Below are 19,320 nucleotides of genomic sequence, written 5' to 3'. Positions count from 1 at the left end.
TACCAAAATGTTGTATTTTACTTGATTTTATGCATCCTATGTAGTTTATTTTTTAACTGTATTTTATTATTTTATGTTGTGATTTGATTCTTTATCCATACTCTACTCTACTTTTATCTATGGCGGATTAATCCTGTGGTTTTATTCATTATCTTTATAATTATTTTCATCCCTATTATTATTAAGAAGTGGGTTTTGTTCATCTTATTCTACATTTATTTTTTTCTATGTAAAGCTCTCACTTGGCGCGTGTGATTTCTTTCACGTAAAACACTTTGAGCTGTAATTCCTGTATGACAGATGCTATACAAATAAAGTGTATTGCTATCACAGTCATTATTATTATTATCAGCTGGGATGCTACATCACACTGTTTCGTCTACTGATGTACAATTTCTCTTCAGTCGAAATACCACTGCTTTGACATTCAGACTGGATGTTTTTCAGTTGACGTACTGAATGAGGCACCGTGTTTTCAGCTTATGTCATTCTGGTGTGTTGATGAGAGGAGATTTCATTTGAGAGGCCAGAGAAAGTGAAATGCAAAACCCAACATGCCTGCAATCAGCTGCACATGAACAGAGAGGTTTGATGGAGCGTACCCAACATCAGCCACAACCCTGTACCGAGACTCTCCCTTTTAAGGGGTGTAGGAAGGGAGGAAGGAATCAAGGACACAAAGAAGGAAGGAAGGAAACAAGACATGAAAGAAACGAGGAGTAAAGGACATGATTGATGAAGGATGGAGGAGGGAAAAGTAAGAATGAAGAAAGTAAGAAGGGAGGGAAACAAGGTAGGAAAGAAACAAGGAAACTAGCAAGGAAGGAAACAAGAAAGGAAACAAGGGCAGAAAGAAACAAGGAAGGACGAAATTAAAAAAGGTACAAAGGACAAAAGGAAGGAATGAAGGGAGGAATGGAAGGAAATATGGAAGCAAGAAAAGACAGAGGAAAGGAAGGAAGGAAAGGACATGTTGGATGTTCAGCAAAACAGAGAGCATACAGACACAGACCGTTTATGAAAGGGTGCCCAGTTTGACAGAAGCAAGGATAACAAGCATAACACTTTCATAGCAACAGAAATACCAGGAGAACTATCTCTAACTCATGTTACATTTGCTGTGAAGTAATGCAACAAAGCACCAGTGAATCTGGCTCCTTCCGATCATCATGCTGCCCATCTCTCAGAAAATCATGAAAATCCACTTTAATAATATCTCTTTTTTCAGAGCATAAGGGATACTACACAGCAGTGGTGGTTTTCCATTAGCATTGCTCCTGGTCACTTCCCTTTTCGAAAACCAGAAACTGGCTAGGCCTGATCTAACATACTGCAAAATAAATGGATTCAACAGTTTCATCTTTGCGACTACAATAAAAAAAAAAAAAAACAGGATGCAGCATGTAGTACATACTGCATACTGTGTTCCGAATACAGCCAATGTGTCAGAGTGTGTGTTTTGACCAACATGACCTGGTTCTGACCTGGTCGGTTAGTAGCGACACAGCTCAGTGATGAGTCAACTACAGTCTCAGTTTTCAAAAGCAAGTACCAGAGTTAAACTCATCCTTCAGCCTGTTAAATACACGCAACTAGATGTGTTCATCAGCAACAGCAGTACCGCACTAATTTACACTATTTAACATGTGCATGAGTGATGCTGCAGTTTAAACAGGCTGTGTTTCACCTGTGCAGTACACCTGTGTATCAGAGATCTGTCCATGGCACACGGAATGGGGACGTTTAGCGAGCATCCAGTGTGTTTTGGAGTCGGTTTGACGCTGAGCATTGACGGCAGAGTAGTAGCTTTCTTTTTGCTGTTAGTGGAATTTGATGAAATTACAAATATAGGGGGTGGAATTTCCATATGTCATATATTGGGGTGGACATGACCTCCTATCCCTGATGGCAAGGTGCAGTATATCCCTCTACGATATAATGTTGTGAGAGTAAACCTTAGAAATGATCTTCTTCCAAGTTCTTGCTCTTTTAACTACGTCCCCTGGCTCCCTCCTCTGCTTCTGTCATAATTACTAACAATAAATTCATATATGGGTCATGATAACCTAGTTGCACAGACGTCCTATGAGGCTGTTCATCTGCTGAGGACGAGCTGTATTTAACATCCAAGTGAATATGCCCGATACGCATTCCTGATGTTGCTGGATTTGTTGTGTCACATCTCAGTTTTATCATCCTTCCACCAAGGTGTGTCACCTTTAACATGACTTGTAGATAAACTTGCCTTGAAGACTATAAAGCCTTGACCTCTGTGTCTTATCTGTTGCCCCACCAACAGAGGTGCCTGTCCTGTAAATTAACTTTGCAGAATATATCTCACTGACAAAAACCCTGTTTAGTTAAACTGTTGCTAAAATACTAAAAGCTAAAATTATAAACTTACTATCTCAAACATTATCTATTCAACTTTGACCTGCTGTACTTTCCGTAGCTCTGTGTCCATGCAGTGTTCCAGTGTAGTGGACAGTTATGACAGATTTATTGAGTGAATTCAGTTTGTTCTCTCCAGCGACGAGCGTCTGTATTTTAGTGCACTTCACAAGTACAGGGCCATTTCTTTAACATGAACAGTACCTTCTGCAATCATAGATGACATGACATTGTTTAGACATGTGCTGATTAGCTGATTTTTATGTGAGGGATTTGCACAAAAAGTGGCCAACAATGGTCATTATTTCTAATTCCAAATATAAATTAGTTAGAGTCATATCAATTAATGCATTTAGAACAATTTCAAGGCATTTAAAAGCGATTTGCTTTGTAATAACCTGTCTCCCATCATTGAAATGGCCCCAACAAACTATGGAGTGGGCAGACAGGTCAGGCAGTCGTTCAGTCAGTAAGACAGGCAGGCAGGGAGACACGGATACACAGAACAACATGCATGAAGGCAGCGAGACAAGACAAGTCAGGCAGTCATTTAGTAAAGGCAGGCAGAGCCATGTGTGGGAGCAGTAGCAGGGGAACCAAACAGAGGTCAGAGGTCAGGTGGGATTTGGATTTCCGGCTTCCAGGCCCCAGTGGGGCTCAAACATGTGTCCCTTGTCTCAGAAAACCATCATCTCTGCCTGGATCTGTTCTGCTCTGCATCCTCTGCCACTAACACACCTGCGTCTCTCTGTTTTTATCTAAATATTAGCCAGAGCCGCAACTGCACCTGGAAGAATTTGCAGTGGTTATTTTCTTTTGAAGAACATAAATGCTGTGATTGAACACAGTGCCAGCCAGAGGAATTGTATGTCACGAAGATGAGAATGAGGACACCTCTCTTCAGCTGTGGTTGAGGTTATCTTTGTTTCCCCCGCTTGGTGATTATGTTACAAAAACGAAATGAACGTTACTCGCTCTTTCCACTACTGCTCACCTTCACACAAACATGTATGAAAAGCATGTAAAATGTGAGATTGTGTACAGCTTGCAAAGTTGTATTTCTAGACAAAGCCACAACTGTGCGTTTCTTGTGTATGTTCATGTTTATATATATTTTTCATGCATGCCATTGTTTGCATTACTCATGTCTAGACGTACACATGTGTGTTTTTGTATATCCTATGTACTGCGCAAGTGTGTGTGCGTGTGTGTTTATGTGGGGGCAGCTCCCAGTGCAGCACTCTTTATAAACACATCAGTTGGGCTGACAGTGCACAGCGGGAGGCAGAGGGAGAGCCTTAAGACAGCCTGGGACAGAGGCCTCATAAAAAATCACTTCTAATTTATTTCCCTCCAAATTGGAAAGTGCACGCTCACACCTGACTAAATCATCACGCGTCAACTGGAGACGGCCCCCCACTGCACGCTGACGAAACCCGATCCCAGTTTTGCCGCGCAGGCCCAAGCCAGGTCTGGCAGAGAAAACACAGCGTCACGCTGCATACATACACACTCCTTAATGGCTTTTGCAGATGTGCTGCTCCCGATAGCCCCGTCCCCACCCATCCCTCCCACCCGCTCAATCTGGCCCCCGCTAGCCTGCAGGGCTTTATCAAATTTTTCATTTCAACCCATTTTTTGTGGTTCGTGTGGCCTCCACATGCCCTCTTGCTCTTTCCCAACAACTCATCCTCCTCTTTCAACCCCTTTGCTCTTCTTTCGTAGTCATGCCCAATTCATTTCCACTGCGTATATAGATTTGTTTTCCCTCCTGTGTCTCATCTGTCACTCTACAACAAGGCCTGAGCTCAACAAAGCTTTGGAAAAAAAACCCTCTTTTCCTGACTCTTTCGTTCTCTGTGTCCATCTCTCATTATATACTCCTCCATCACCATCCTGTTGTCCAAGGTTTCCCCATTTTTCTACTGAAACACGCAGGTTACAGCAGAGCATTAGACATGTCAATCGTAAACTTGACAAACACTAAACAAACAGCAGAGGTGGCCAGCTGGACTTTAAGAGGGCAACAAAAGCTGTGACTGTGCGTTTGTGTGTGAGAGAGACATAAGATACTGCATGTATGTATGTAGATCAGCATGATGCTTGATGCCACACTAACAAAACAAGGACATGACAGGTCTAAAGAGTAAAGAAAAACCTACTCAGACTTCCTAAGGCAACACAATTGCCGTCTTTACTTAGAGACTATTTTTCCAGAGGAGTACAGAGGACTGACAGAGAGCTTCATCACATGGTGCAACGACAATCACCTGAAGCTCAAAATCAGCAAAACCAATGGGCTTGTGCTGGACTAAAATTGTAAAATGTGGTTGCTTCACACACACACTTTCAATCTGGCAGCACATAAGATCTATACAATCAGCACAGTTTGAAGGTAGTGTCACCAATTCAGTATCTGACCAAATGTGAAATATGGTCACAATCTCCCCTTCTGTTCCTGAGTTATGCTGTTGAATACTGGCCAAAAAAGTGTTCTTGCTGAACATTATGATGTCACAGTGAAGTTGACCTTTGACCTTATGCATATGAAATGTCATTACCTCATCATTTTATCTTTTGAGACATTTGTGTGAAATCATGTCCACAACTATCAGACAAGAGTTATGGCCAAAAATGTGTTTTGTGTGATCACAGTGACCTTTGACCAATAAATTCACCCTCGAGTCCAAGTGAACGTTTGGCACCCCCGGCTATACTAAATTACTGAAAAAAAATATCACACTAACCTCTGCGATGACCGGAACTGCTTCTCTTTGGTGAGGCGCCTGTTGTCAGATGGCTGTGGTGATGATGACGATGATGATGATGCTACCTTTCTCCAGGTTTGGGTCAGTCAGGCTTAAGCTGAACTGAGTCTTTGCAAGAGTCAGTTTTAAAAATAGCTGCTCACAGTCGTAGGATGTTCTTTTGCAGCTCAATGAGTTCATGTTGTAGGTTGTCAGGAACATCAGCTCCACATAGAAAATATGTTCAGTTCCTTTTGTTGACTTTTCATGTCCTGAAACCTCTCACCAAATGCCTGAAGAAGGTACTTTTTAATGTCCACCATGAATGTTATATCACGCAGACACTTCACTGAATGAGGGTTTAGCTCCTTAGCTAATAGCTTCCTCACCACAAACCTTGTCTGAATAATTGTCTCTGTCAGAATGGGGTCTTGTGAAAGCTGCTTGTTGGGACACAAACTCCACTGAAGAAGGTTAACTTTATCCATCCATTTGTCCTTGCAGCTCATCCACTATAGCATGTTTGGCGCTGTAATGACACTCAAGACTCCACATACTAACACAGGCACACTGACTTGTCTTTTACTTCAACAGCAGAAAACAAAAACGTTAGTCCATTTCATCTTGAAAAACGCGACATCCCACATAGACTTACGTTTTGTTAACAGGCGCCATGATGGATTGACGTGATGTCAACGGCTCCACGTGTGTTGCATTCATGAGCGCTCGGAAAAACAGGTTACGTTTTTTTTTTTTACGTAAAAAAAATACATTATTTTCTTTATGGCTGAATATAATTATTGAAGTAATTGCTTTAATTTTATTTATGAATTGCCAAATGATAAAGAGCACCGTCAATCAAGGTAATGCTTTTTGTAAAATATGGCATATGGACTTCAGTGCATCATAGAGGAAAAAACGTTGTGAGCCAAGCATGCACTCAAGTGGAGCAGAAACATGCTCCACCAGTGGCTGTATTTATATACATATTTATACATATACTATCTCTGCCATCCAACTTTATAATTCCCCTCTCCTAACCACTGTCTCATTTGCCAGTAGCTTCTCACAAAATCAAGTGATCAAAAGTAAGTGATGCATTCACATCCTTCAAGTACCACCTAATTATAATCACTCACTTGATGTCGGGACTAACGTTCCAGAACATCCTTGTTCTGATATTTTAAACTAAGTGGTTGCCTAGTGGTGATTTTAGGATTCACTGTGTGGACTACCGTATAGTCCTCTTTACTTAAACAGATGAAAATGAATGAAAATTTTAACTTAACGCTCAGTTTCAGTCCTTTAGCGAAGGCTTGTTACAGAGAGAAGTGTAGAATCTCCTAAGGAGGGCCAAACGCTCTTCTGGTTACCAACAGCGTTTTCTGACCTTGTTAACGTCTTAACAGTCCTGTGCCTGTCTTCAACCGGGATACCGAGACAGTTTTCCTGGTCACCCTGGGGTCTATCTGTACTGGGATCCATGGTCGCACTCATTTGTGGGTCACGTGTCTTCTAGCCAGACAAGAGCTAAGTTCTAGAAACTACTCCTCGCCGATGCTACCAGTACACTTGATTAGCAGCATATAGCAAAGCGGATAGCATCGTTGCTCCCGCTACCTACGAATTTTTAGAAACTCACAGACATTAATCGTGCTCAGACGTGCATACAAACACTAATGTTAAGCCTATTGAATTAGGCAGGTTAAAGTGTGCGTTGACGTTATCAGTTACAGTTAGGATAATATTATTTTTTCTCTCCCTCACTGTGTTGTGTTTGCTTCCCTATCCTCATTCACTGCTAGTCACAGCTACTACCACCAATTTACCGATGGTAACACCAATAACAATAGAGGATTTAAACATAAGGTGCCATTTGTGTTTTTGTTTTAGTTCACTTTTCTTTATTGTAATTAACCCTAAATATTGGCCTTATTTGCCTCAAGTCCCCTACTTAATTATTTCCATCTTACTTTATTCAAAACTAAATAACTTTCAGTTTAAGTGTCCCACATAACTATTTTTACGTAACTTCAACTTCACTTTGAAATAAATTACTTAAATCACTTATTTCTGCAGTTGTGTGTGTGTAACATATGATCTGAGCTATTTCTGCTCAATCCATTATGTAATCTTGGCATATGTTCACATAAGTGAACAGTTGTTGGGAACATTAAATCACACTTGAAACGTGCAAAAACAGTTTAACGTGATCACAGAACATTCACAAAACAACACAAAAAAACAGAAACTGACATCTAGCTAGCTTCCCCTCCAGAAAACATACAACAGTTGTTTTTGCTGACTCATCAGTCTGCATAGCTCAACACGGCTGGCCGACCAGCCATGCGTGTGTTTTCCAAACACTGCTGTGACCTCCACCTTCCCACCACAAATACTCTTCCCCTTCATTATCTACAGAAGACTGCGGCTGAGGAGTTACAAACCAAACAACAAATGCCAGCATGTTAAGTAAAAACAGCATGGCAAGACAGAAAAAATGTGTCATGTGCTTTCCCTCAAAAGATCTTGAAGTAAATAAGAGGCTGCTGATGCCTTTGCCTTTGTGCACCTGCATGAGCCTACACACACACACACACACAACATAAACTCAACATATAAATAAGTAGTACAAACACAGCATGATGACATGCTCCTGTGTTTCGGAAAGGGTTTCTCTCAGCTGAACTCGTACCTGCACTCGTAGTGCCTCCGTTTGTATTTTATTGCAGGTAGAGGACAGGGCGGTCAGATGTCGAGTTCACTGAGGAACAGTTTACAAACTGACCCCGAGGCCTTGAGGTCGGGAGCGCAGGGCAACAAGGGGGTGGGAGGACAGGACAGAGGCACACTTTTGTTTTTACAATGTCGTTTTGCTGTCCTTCTTTTTCGTTTTTCTGTTTCCCTCCTCCCTCTCTCTCTCCCTCGATGTCTAATTTTCTCATTTAGGGTCTGTGTCATTACTGGATTTGTCAAGAACAGCGAAAAGAATCACAAAAGCATATTGTGTGTACAGCATAGGCTCTCGCAAAAACTATATTGCTGTTGGATAGATTATTATGCCAGCTGCCATGTTGACCTTTGATCCAAAGACAAAAACGAAGAATTGCACTTTGTTTAGCTGCACAAAACATCATAAAATTAAGTGCTGCCCATCATAGTCACTCACGAATCCCGCTGATGTTGCTGATTGAAGCACTGTGATTTGATTAAAGATTAAGCATAAAGATGAGAATGAATATGTTGAGATTAAGAATAGAAATGGATGGGGTGAACTAAATGTTTAGTTGAATGCACATATTAGAGTAAACCTGCAATCACCAATTTTCTAAGTCAAACTTCCAGCAGACACTTCAGCTTATAAGATGTGTATGGCTACACAGACACAGCTAGAGTTACATACACATCCCACTGAATTCCTCTTTCTCACCAACTATCACATGTCAGAGAAACACTCACTGCTCTTTAGTGTTGATTTGGTACAATAAGGTTAAATATATGACTCTTTGGCCTGCAAGATGTTGTTGACTCTAAGTGGAAATGACAATACCTCAGACTGTTTGACATCCTTTTTAACAAATGAATCATTTGCAAAAAAAAAAAAAAAAATCTCTGTCTACTCATCCCTGTGTCTGTCTCTCTCTTGCTGTCAGGGATGAGTAACTCTATCTCTGCTGTCTTTGTGACCAGATGTTCAACTCTGTATAACCCATGGCTGGATAATCCAGGCAGATCACAGTTCCTACTCGTCTCCCTCTCTCCACTGGCACTGTCACATCCCCATTCAGATAAAGCCAATACATTATTAAATCAAATGGCTTCACAATAAAGTTCCAAATAGAACATTCCAATTATTTCGTCCAATGCAGCATGTTCAGTTTGAGATATAAATCACATTAAGCACTTGCTATCAACATATCAGAATTGACTCAACCTGGCTAAAGGCCTTCACATAAATTCTGTACCCACACACAAGTTTTCAGTTATTTTGCCTTTGGGGCATTAAAGGTACAATATGTAAGAACTGGAGACCCATCAAATTCATACTGAAAACAAATAGTCATATTTCCAGAGTAACAGCAAACTGTAGCTGCCATTAGCTACTTAGCTCAGTTAGCCATTAGCAATGTAATCAAGGTCAGCAGCCATTATGGACCTCATGGCAGAGGTGAAGAGACCAAAGAGGGCGTTGATGGAGGAAGTTAAGAGGAGAAAAAGAAAGAGTCTATGGCAAGAGCTTCATGAAATAAAAAGCTGTAAGACAGACACCGAGGTGCCTGTCTGTTGGACTGGTATATAATATTAGCTGGCTTGCTACATCCTGTGTTGTTGCACTTGCTTGATGTTTGGACATGTCAGCAAAGTTGCCGCCTTGCTAGTTGTAGATCATAAGTAATGTAATCATCCCAAATGCACATGTACAGTTGTGTGTGTACAGCACGGTGACTCACTACCTCTGGAGGTACAAGACAGGACAGGCTGGGGCTAGCTGGTTAGCATGCTAACTTCAGTAGACATCTCTGCAACATAGACATCTTTGACATAACGTCAAAACTGTTATTTCATAACTTTCTGTTGATTTTTTTTTGTATGCCAGCCCACAGTCGCACTGTCATGTCATAATGGGACATGTGAATAGAACAAAGCTATCATTAATGTTATTAGTGACACCAGCACTTTTTTGTATTTAGCCATATGCTCATGGTATTGTAAAAATAGCTAAAAACATATTCAATTACTACAAAATGACATATCACGTGTGGTCTGTGAGAACAGAGTCGCTTATCTGTCTGAAAACTTCTGTTGCAACAGGAAATATAAATAAACATTAAGGTATAAATGAAGTGAGGTTTATTTGTGGTGGTGTTGTGATGGGAATGGTCTTATTTGATCACTGTGGCAGCTATAGCAGACAACTGCGCTTACAATTGGTGCTAGCAAGGGGTTTTAACATAGAGTGCAGTGCACTGGGTTAAATGGCCTACCCAGTGCAGCTGTATTCAATAAAGCACTAATAAAAAAGTCCCAGATCTGAGAGTTTGCAAGTCCACTTTTATTCACAATAAACATTTAGACTTGTTATAGCAGTAAAAGCACAGGTGTAACTAATAACATTAATGATGGTTTATTTGATTGGGGTGTACCAGGAATCCACACCAGTGAGCCAGCATGTACAGTACTGGCTGTATCCTGTATATCTGTGTAGGTTGGTTCACTGGTGTGCATACAGCTTTATCCTCCTCAACTCATCTTTTACTGCAGAAGTGAAATCTGTATTGACATACTGTACATATGGACACCCCCAACCCCACTCCTCCCCTGCTGGCATTGATGTAGATCCCCAGAGAAGTGGCCCAGCAACCTACAGGCCAATTCCCCGTGCTCTCATATCCTGGTGTGTGCACAGAGGCCACTGGCCCGGCCAGGGCAGGTGAAGCTCTGAACTCCATTACATAATGACAGAGGAAGTCATCCGTCAGTGTAGTGGAGTGGGGTGGCACTCAACTATGTCCCCTTTTTATTTTCTCTCTGTGAAAGCTGCAGCTTCCAGTTTGTGAGGGTGACAAAGCAGTGAGCCTCAAGTGTTTGTGTAAGCCTAAATCAGTTTGAGAGGGGTGGAAACAATCCAGGGGGCTCAAAGCTGAGTGTGTGTGTGTGTGTGTGTGTGTGTGTGTCCCTGCCTAATGATTTATTGTGACAAATGATCAGCCATAAACAAACAACAAGCAAGCCACCCGTCTGTCCACACAAACAAACTAACAAACAAACAAACAGAGGAGACAGACAAACAGGCCGTCACACAGGCAGAATGACACCAGAGTTTAAGATGATCAATCACAGTTAGGCAGAGATCAGTGTAGGCTTATTTAGTTGAGATCAAGGGTGTATTATCGTGTGCATCCGTGCTTGCACACATGTCCGAACATCCTCCTGCGCTTGCTTACGTGTGAACATATGCTTTTGGTATGAATTTCTGCCCCATGATATGTGTGCGTCTCTGAGCGAGCAAGTGTGCGTGTGTGGGATGTAACCTAAGCCAGAGCGGCACAACACAGCAGCATGTTCAAAGGCCCGTTTGTATTATTACAGCTTGTCCAGCTGCTCAGGACAGACAAACAAGACTTAGAGCTCTGAGCTGCAAAACACAGACCTCCCACCCCATTGCAGAAACCCCTGTGGCCCGGCCCAGCCCAGCATTGTGGCTCAGAAATGGACAAACAAACGCCTACAAATAGACAAACTGCCAGGCTTGAGGGGAAGTTTTGTCCTGAAAGGATGAAGGATGAATGCAAATTCAAATCATCATCAAAAGCGGCGCGTTTTCGTGTTTTTCTGTTCTTCCACTGACTGCGAAGAAATTGGCCATCTGGGATGTGTCTACTGAATCTCCACCAAACTCTTTTCCCCATTTCACAATAAGCCTCCCTAACTCATAATTCACATGTGTTCTAGTTGGACGAATGCGGGAGTTTCCATGATGCAAAGCTTTGTTTCTAAATTTGTTATGTTCATTTATTTAAAAACAGATATGGTATACTTATGTCAACATTTGTATAGCGAGTGGCAGCGGCCCCCGCCCTGCCCTATTCTCTCCCCGTGAATAGTATGGAAAGTGTGTGTACGTTTCTGCACCACACTTTAATGAGTAACGTTACCTCCTGTAAAAATATTGAGTCTCCGTTCCACATTTGCTTTTCAGATCTCACGTACTACATTGAGCAATGATCCTAAAAACAAAATATTGCTTTATATACACAGCGATCTACTTCGAAAGCTGCTGAAAATTAATGCCTGTATTTCTAGCACAGACTTTTCTGCGGCAATATTTCTTCTGGTGTGTACTCAGTGTGCACTCTGCTGCCCTCTGAACAGCTCTCTCCTCTGGAGATCTCCCCAAATGGATCTGATCGTGGCGATTAAGATCAGAGTAAGCTAACACTCTCACTCCCTCACACCTCTCACAGCTCTCCTCCTCTGTATTCTCTCCTTTTCACCTCAGCTTGTGCCATTCGTCCTCCCCTCCATCTTCTATCCACGTCACTCGTCCTCCATCCTCCTCACTCCCCCATTCCTCATCTATCCTGCTCTCCTCCTCCTCCTCCTCCTCCTCTCCCTGTGCTCCTGCTCCCTCTCTGACTCAGGGTCCCTGTGTGCCTGTATGTAACATCAGTAAAGCTGTCAGGCAGCCAGGCCAAGGTAAACAGCCCAGCGCTGGGTTCAGGGGTGATGGGGGCCGAGATGTTTTTCCTCAGGAACCCTAGGACCCCCGGAGGCTTCTGGCTGGGGCCAGGGAGGGGCAGAGAGGGGAAGACGATCCCCTCAGTTGCCCCCCACAAGAACACACACTGGCCAACCTTTTTTTTTTTCTTGTTTCTCTCTCTCTATCTCCATCATCTCTCTTCTCCCTTTTGTCTCCTTCCTCCTCACCGCTCTCTCTTTGTGCTTCATTCTTTTTCTTTTTGCATCTGTGTACACAAAGCTCTTCAACAGCATCTCCTTGACACATGTACAATCATTCATCAGCCGTCTCACATACTCCCACACTCATGCTTTCTTGCCTAAATCATTCCTGTGTTGGCATAAAAGAGCTATGCACGTGTATATACCATTTATACAGTACACAGTATATGGGAGATGTTGGAATCATAAATACCATTTTATTTCCAAAGACATGCCTTTCATAGTGGAATGACATTTTTAAAGGTAGTTTTGGAGTGGGATTTTGGCTTGATGTGCTTCTGGAGGTATTCAGCAAATCAATTATGTCACTTGAAGAGGAAAAGAAGAAGGGGAAAAAAAGAGAAGGAGAAGAGATGCATGGAAAGGAGAACAAGAAAGAAAGGAGAGAAACTGAAGAAGAGACAGGAGCGAAAGGCTGAATAAGAGAGAGGGAGCTAAAGGCTGAACAAGGAAAGGAAAGATAGAAGGAGATAGGGGAGAAGTGATATCTCTCACCCAGGCATGACCCCTCTCAGCCCCAGTGAGCAGCTCCCTCTGAGGGAGGCAGACGGCCCGGAGAGGGAGAGCAAGACGGGGTACATCCAGAGGTTGCAAATCAGAGGCAGCACTGAAAACACAGCAACTGGGAGCAGGAGAGACAGAAAGAGGGGAGAGAACAGAGGCAGAGAATGTCGGGAGTTGAAGAAGAGACTAAAAATGAGGTTTAAAAAAAGAGCGAAGAAGGATTTAATGGAGAAAGCGAGGAGGTCAGAGGAGAAAAGAGAGGAGGCAGAGAGAAAAAATGCTGAATGAAGACGGGAGCCGGTCAAGCCAAGAAAAGCATGTTGAATTGAATTAGGGGAGGGGGAACCACCGAGCACACCAACAGGAGAAGAAAGCAGGGGTGCATGGAGGAAGAGGAGGGCCATTACCCCTCGTACATCAGCCGTTACGTCCCTTTGCGGCTGTCGGGGGCGAGGGGCGGGGGGGTGGGACATCACAGAGTGGATGGAAGGATTAGGATAATTGGAGAGAAGAAAGAAAGGGAGAGCAGATTCAGCGGAAAGCGAGGTTAAGACCAGACTTTATTCTCAAATGCTGTTTGTTTTAACCTTCTTTGAGTAGCAGGTGGGTGAGTTGGGAGCTCTGCTGGAAGATGGGGGGGTTGAGTGATTTTAGGGGGTCCAGAGCGAGACAAAGTCCCATGAACATGCCAAAGATTATAGATATTTATTGTGTCAGAACTGGTGAGCTCTTGACAAGATGCCTCCATTCTGTCTGGTTGTGGGTGGCGCTTCTCAAATAATCAAATGTAATCAAAGCCAGAAAGTCACTTTAATATTCCCTTTCTCTAACATAATAACTCACCTGACATCATGATGCTGTGGTCTAAATATTTCTAAAATGGCATGAATTATTTGCTCTTTTGCTTTCTGAAAAACAATTTGGCTGAAGTCTGATTGCAGTCCAGCCTGGTGTTTGTCTTTTTGTGTCAGACCAGATGGGAAGCAGCAACTCTTTTGCCACACAAGTTTAAATGGGAGCTTGACTCAGAAGGACACTTGCTCTGGAAATCCCTGATAACACAGTGAGAAAAAGATTAGGGAGTGCTTGGAGAGCCTCCATCCAAGAGTATTATTATTATTTTATGAAAGTCCAGCAGACTCTGATATTCAAGTGCTTGAAAGATAATGAAAACTGGTTATCATTCCAGTCTGCTGACAGTAATTCATGATATTTTCCTGAGCTTTTTAACTTATTAAGAAGCTGTCATGACTTCATTTTCATTTGATGTCCTGCAAAGCCTCACATAACCTCTCATCTCCGTTTTTGTCTTGCTTCACATCTCTACCTGCAACTGGAGTTCTCTTCCTCCTCGTCTTCCTCTTCTCACCTCCTCCTCTTCCTGTTCCTGTTTCCTAGCAGCCCTTAGTCATCCTGTTGCTGCTTCTCATCAATCCCGCACTGCCACAATGGCGTGTGACAGCGTTCTGACAGGCCCGCGACAGGCCCACCACCCGGACGGCCTGTCCCAGCCAGCCAGCCAGCCCACACAATGCGGGAGAAGACAAACAGACATGAACATGCACAACTCACTTCCCTCCTTCCCGAACCTCGTTGGCGCCTGGCTGTGGGGCCCAACCCTCTCCTCTCTTAGAGCCTCTGTCTCTGAAGCCACTGCCTGCTTACCTGCCTGCTGGCCTGGATCATGTCTTCCCCGTTACACTGTACAAATGCTACGATGTGGTTCCAACAGCGGCAGCCTGTCCGTTGCTCCACCACTTTGATCCCGGCTGAAATATCTAAACAGCCACTGGATGGATTGCCACTGAAGTTTGTACAGACATTCATGGTCCCCAGAGGAGGAAGTCTGCTGATGATCTCATGACCTTTCCTCTAGCACCACCATGAGGTTAAAAATGACATTTATCAAACACTTTGGTTTATGAAAATTAATGACATCCAGCCTCAGCTCTACTTTTTATTTAGCTAATTTTACCATACTAACACATGGTACTAACTAAGATGCTGAACCAACATGTTAAGCTAAACATCAACATTTCAGCACAGTTATGGCAAGCATGTTATCATGCTGAAGTTAGCATTTAGCTCAAACTACCACTGTGCCCAAGTACAGCCTCACAGAGGCAATAGCATGGCTGCAGACTCTTTGTGTAGTTATTGTATCTTTGTATTTAGTGGTCCTGTGAAACTGCAGGTTTTTCACCAGATTCCCATTTGGATGTAATATTGCATTATTTCAACAAGCTGTATTTGCGAGGTGGCACGTGCTTATTAAGGCAGCTTTCTCTCGTGTCGAGTGATGCCTTAATCTCCAATAGCTTTGTCTCACTTTCTTACCAAGAGGTTTTCTGCTGTTGGTTAACCTTTAATTTGCAGTGAAGGTTTTTAACTATTTTGCCAAACCATAAACCAACCATAAAGTTGTCATTCTAAACTTTACTTTAACCTTTAATCTGAGTTTATGGTTTCTTTCTGAAGTTAAATTTTAGCATTAGAAAACAATACAGTGACATTGCAAAATAGTGATATTGATGCAAAAAAACACTTTACGTTGGCGGAACATTATGTTCATGTGCTTTGTGTCCATGTAATCATTTTTGGGTTCTAACTCCGCGGACTCAGATTTTATGGTACTGAGTTGGCAAATTAAGCTGAATTTATTGAAAAGCACTGGAATAAAACTCAGTATATTGACTTCAGACCCAAGCAATCAAATCTGATCCGTAACTGGAAAAGTTTTGATTGTAGCCAATTTGTCTTCCGTTTTGTTGCTGCCAGGTGGAATGATTATTCATCAAACAGACACCAGTGCATAAACCAGGGCGTGCAGACAGGCTTTTTAAAGCTGCAGATGACCAATGAAGATTACACACCTCTAACAAGCATGCTCATCGTCCACACAGTGTCACTCACTTCCCAACCTGTTGTTCACTGTGAGAATGCACATTTAGCGAGGATGAGGAGCTAAGCTAATGTCAAATGTATTGGTTTGAAAAGTTTGAAATCTGTCACAAACACAATATTCGCACTATAATTCTATCTTGGTGGCACTCTGAAATACAGCAAGTCTATTTGCTTCCTCTCTCTCTCCCTCACACACACACACACACACACACACACACACACACACACTCCTACTCTCTTGATCTGCTTAGATCTGCAGCATCTAACTGCCACTTAACCTCACTTTCTCTACTTACCCATCTGCTCGCCCCTTCAGCTTCCAATCCATCATCCAGCCGCGCCTCTAGCCCTTTGAAATGACTCTACTAGTCATGAACAACATTAAGCTCCCCCCCATCCAAATGCACACACTCACACACATGCACACACACATGCATGCATGTGATCAGATGCCCCTTTACCTCTACTCAGAGTGCAATCTCAGGCTACTTCACCCCAGCATCAGCCTCTCGCTGTGGAGGCTGTTGTTTCTCTGCTCTGCTTTCCTTTCTTTATATGTGACATTGCTCCTCCATAAGGAGCCTCAGAGTGGCCTTAACATCTTTGGCCTTTTTATTCACCCCGCCTTTGAACCTGGGTGTTCTGTCTCTTGCACTCACATACAGCCACGCAGATGTACTCACAGATGTAAAAATGCACTCCATTTATGATACATCAGCACTAATTGGATTTCAACCTTAGAACTGGCATAGTCTTGCAATGAAACACAATGATGCAGCTGTCTTTATCACATTATCATGTATGAGTAGACCTGGGTTAATGACATGAAAAGAGAAAATAAATGGAAATTAAGGTTATCCATGCTTTGGAGGCCCAGTTTGATATCTAGAATTGCTGTATGTGAGTCTAAGTAGACATGTGTGTGGCGTTTGAAGGGCCATTCTTTGTAGAGGGAATATGTGCAGGCTGCTATTCATAAGACTTTTATTATGTTTTGTCTACCTGCATGGGTGCATGGTTACAATTAAGCACATAAAAGTCCAACGAGAACTGATATGAAGACGGTTTATGAATTTAAACCTCCTGACACATGCTGGCTTTAGTACATCTTCCATGTCATAGGGAAAATAGCAGTGTGTGTGCATATCAATACAATATGAGCGTGTCCCTGCACATGAGACCATTTAGGATGCTCTGCAGCGCCTTTCCTTGCAGATGGTAATAAGTCTGCTCTGCACCAACATCAGCTATTAAAAAAAATAGACATAAGAAGATGCAATAGCATGGCCTGTTTTAACTCATTCTTGATCTCTCCTCATCTGTCTCTCCCTGTGTTTCCGCCCATCCCTTGACTCTTCCTGTACACTCTGCCTCTCCATTGAAGTGGCTGCTTGCAGGCTGTGATGCTGCTGACTCCATAACTGCTGTTGTGGCTCCTCAGGGCTCTTATGCGCTGAAGAATCATATGGGGCTATATTGTGTGCAATTGTACAGGCACTTTTGGCCAATAACTCGCATAGAAAAAAATGCGTCCATCTTTGGAGACTGATGATTTTCAGACTCCTGCGCTAAGCAAATTTTTTTTTACCAGTTTACCAGTGACAACAGAAACATGAAGTCAATTTTAACTCATGAGCCAATGTTTTGTCCATTAAAAAGCATTCTGTGCCTCTGAATAGCCACTTTTAACTCTTCTGAAGTAGGACCATACAAATAATAAATGTAACTGCGAATTAAAGATTTGATTAAAAATGTTGAATACTGACTCTCACAGTCACTCATTCTACATGGAAACTATATTTGCTGGCACCAAAATTATACTAGTCCTCTCTGATCTTTTAAAAAATGTCCGTAAAGAAACGAAGCTGCAGGGTGCAGTTGTGATTAGCGCTGTCACTTGACAGCAGGCCCAGGCCTGCATACTTTCCTCTGTGTGTACGTGCGCTGTCCTCTGGGCACGCTGTTGGCACAGTGCGCATGTCCGTAGTCTGCAGAGCCGCCCGTGCTGTATTCGTGTCCGGCCTGCGTCTCAGATCAACGTTGGTGGCGTGGAGCGAGCTGCCCAGAGGAGGAGAAAGTGAGGTGCTGAGGGGGGGAGGTGGTTAGGGTGACGGGGTTATGGAGGAGAGATGGTAAAGATAGAAATGGACGGCACGGACACAATGTCTAATGGCAGATCCAGCTGAGAAAACAAAAATACCCAAGGAACACTAAAACCTGAGGGGTGAAAAATATGCGGGTCTGGCGGGAGGTCAGATTCCCCACCGTATCTAATTCAATTTTACAAACTGTAAGAAAACACGCTGCTGCTCTCCAAAGCACAGGGGAAATGCGCTGCAAACATGGCCGTTTTCACACTTCAGAATGAAACTTCTCCTCGTCTTTAAATCAGTGTGAAAGTCTGGTGAGACAGTGCCGCTTTTTCCCAATGCACTTCGCTTATTTGGCAAGTTCAACAAAGAATATTTTCTATTCCATTATGTTTTGGTGTCAAGATTTTGAAATAAGTGGATTTAAGAAAGCGTGCTTAAATCTAATATTATCATTTTGTTTTTCATGACAGTAAATTGTTGGGACTAAATATGTCAAGGAAATGATTGTTTGTAAAGATGATGTTATTATTTCAGCAACATGGCAACCTGCTTATAGGAGTCCAAATATTTAATTTTGCAACTTCTTTTCAAATGACAGATCAAGCAGAATAATCGTAAGGCATGCAAGTTAAAATATCATCAGAAAATATTCTACCTGCAACCGGATAAAATAAGTGACCACAAATAGCAGAATCTCCTCGGGTCGAAATGTTGCCTTGGATTAGATGTTTTATTTAAATCGCAGCTCGTCCGGAATGATTGCAAACTTTGTCCACTCTCTAATATTCAGCCTGTCTTTAATGTTGGGCTCGTGTGCCACAGTGTCTTGCCATGAATGCGGCCCTGTTTAAAAAAAAAAAAAAAAAAAAAAAGGCCACAACGGGCTGCGGGGAGCTGCATGCAGTCCTGCTGGTGGTCTGCCCGGGCCTGGTAAAGATATTAGTGCGGCATTCTGGGAGAACGGGGAGTCCCATAGACAGCGCTCACTTCTCTAAATAAACATTAGTCTTAAAAAGTTTGGCCCCACGACCTCAGCGTGATCGCGTTTCACTCTGGATAGTAAACTTCAATTTTATCGCGAGGTTTCCCCCTGCTCTTCGAAAACACACTTTCACGCTGAAAAAGATTAAATAAACAAAGTTTCATTTTCACCTTTCTTTTTTTCCAGGGGGGCACAGGAGGCAGCAGTGTCCTTGGTATTTCTTATATCACACCCAGAG

The sequence above is a fragment of the Chelmon rostratus genome, chromosome 4 (genome assembly GCF_017976325.1).
Source record: "Chelmon rostratus isolate fCheRos1 chromosome 4, fCheRos1.pri, whole genome shotgun sequence".
In the NCBI taxonomy this organism is placed as follows: domain Eukaryota; kingdom Metazoa; phylum Chordata; class Actinopteri; order Chaetodontiformes; family Chaetodontidae; genus Chelmon; species Chelmon rostratus.
Note: the sequence above shows the minus strand (reverse complement) of the source record.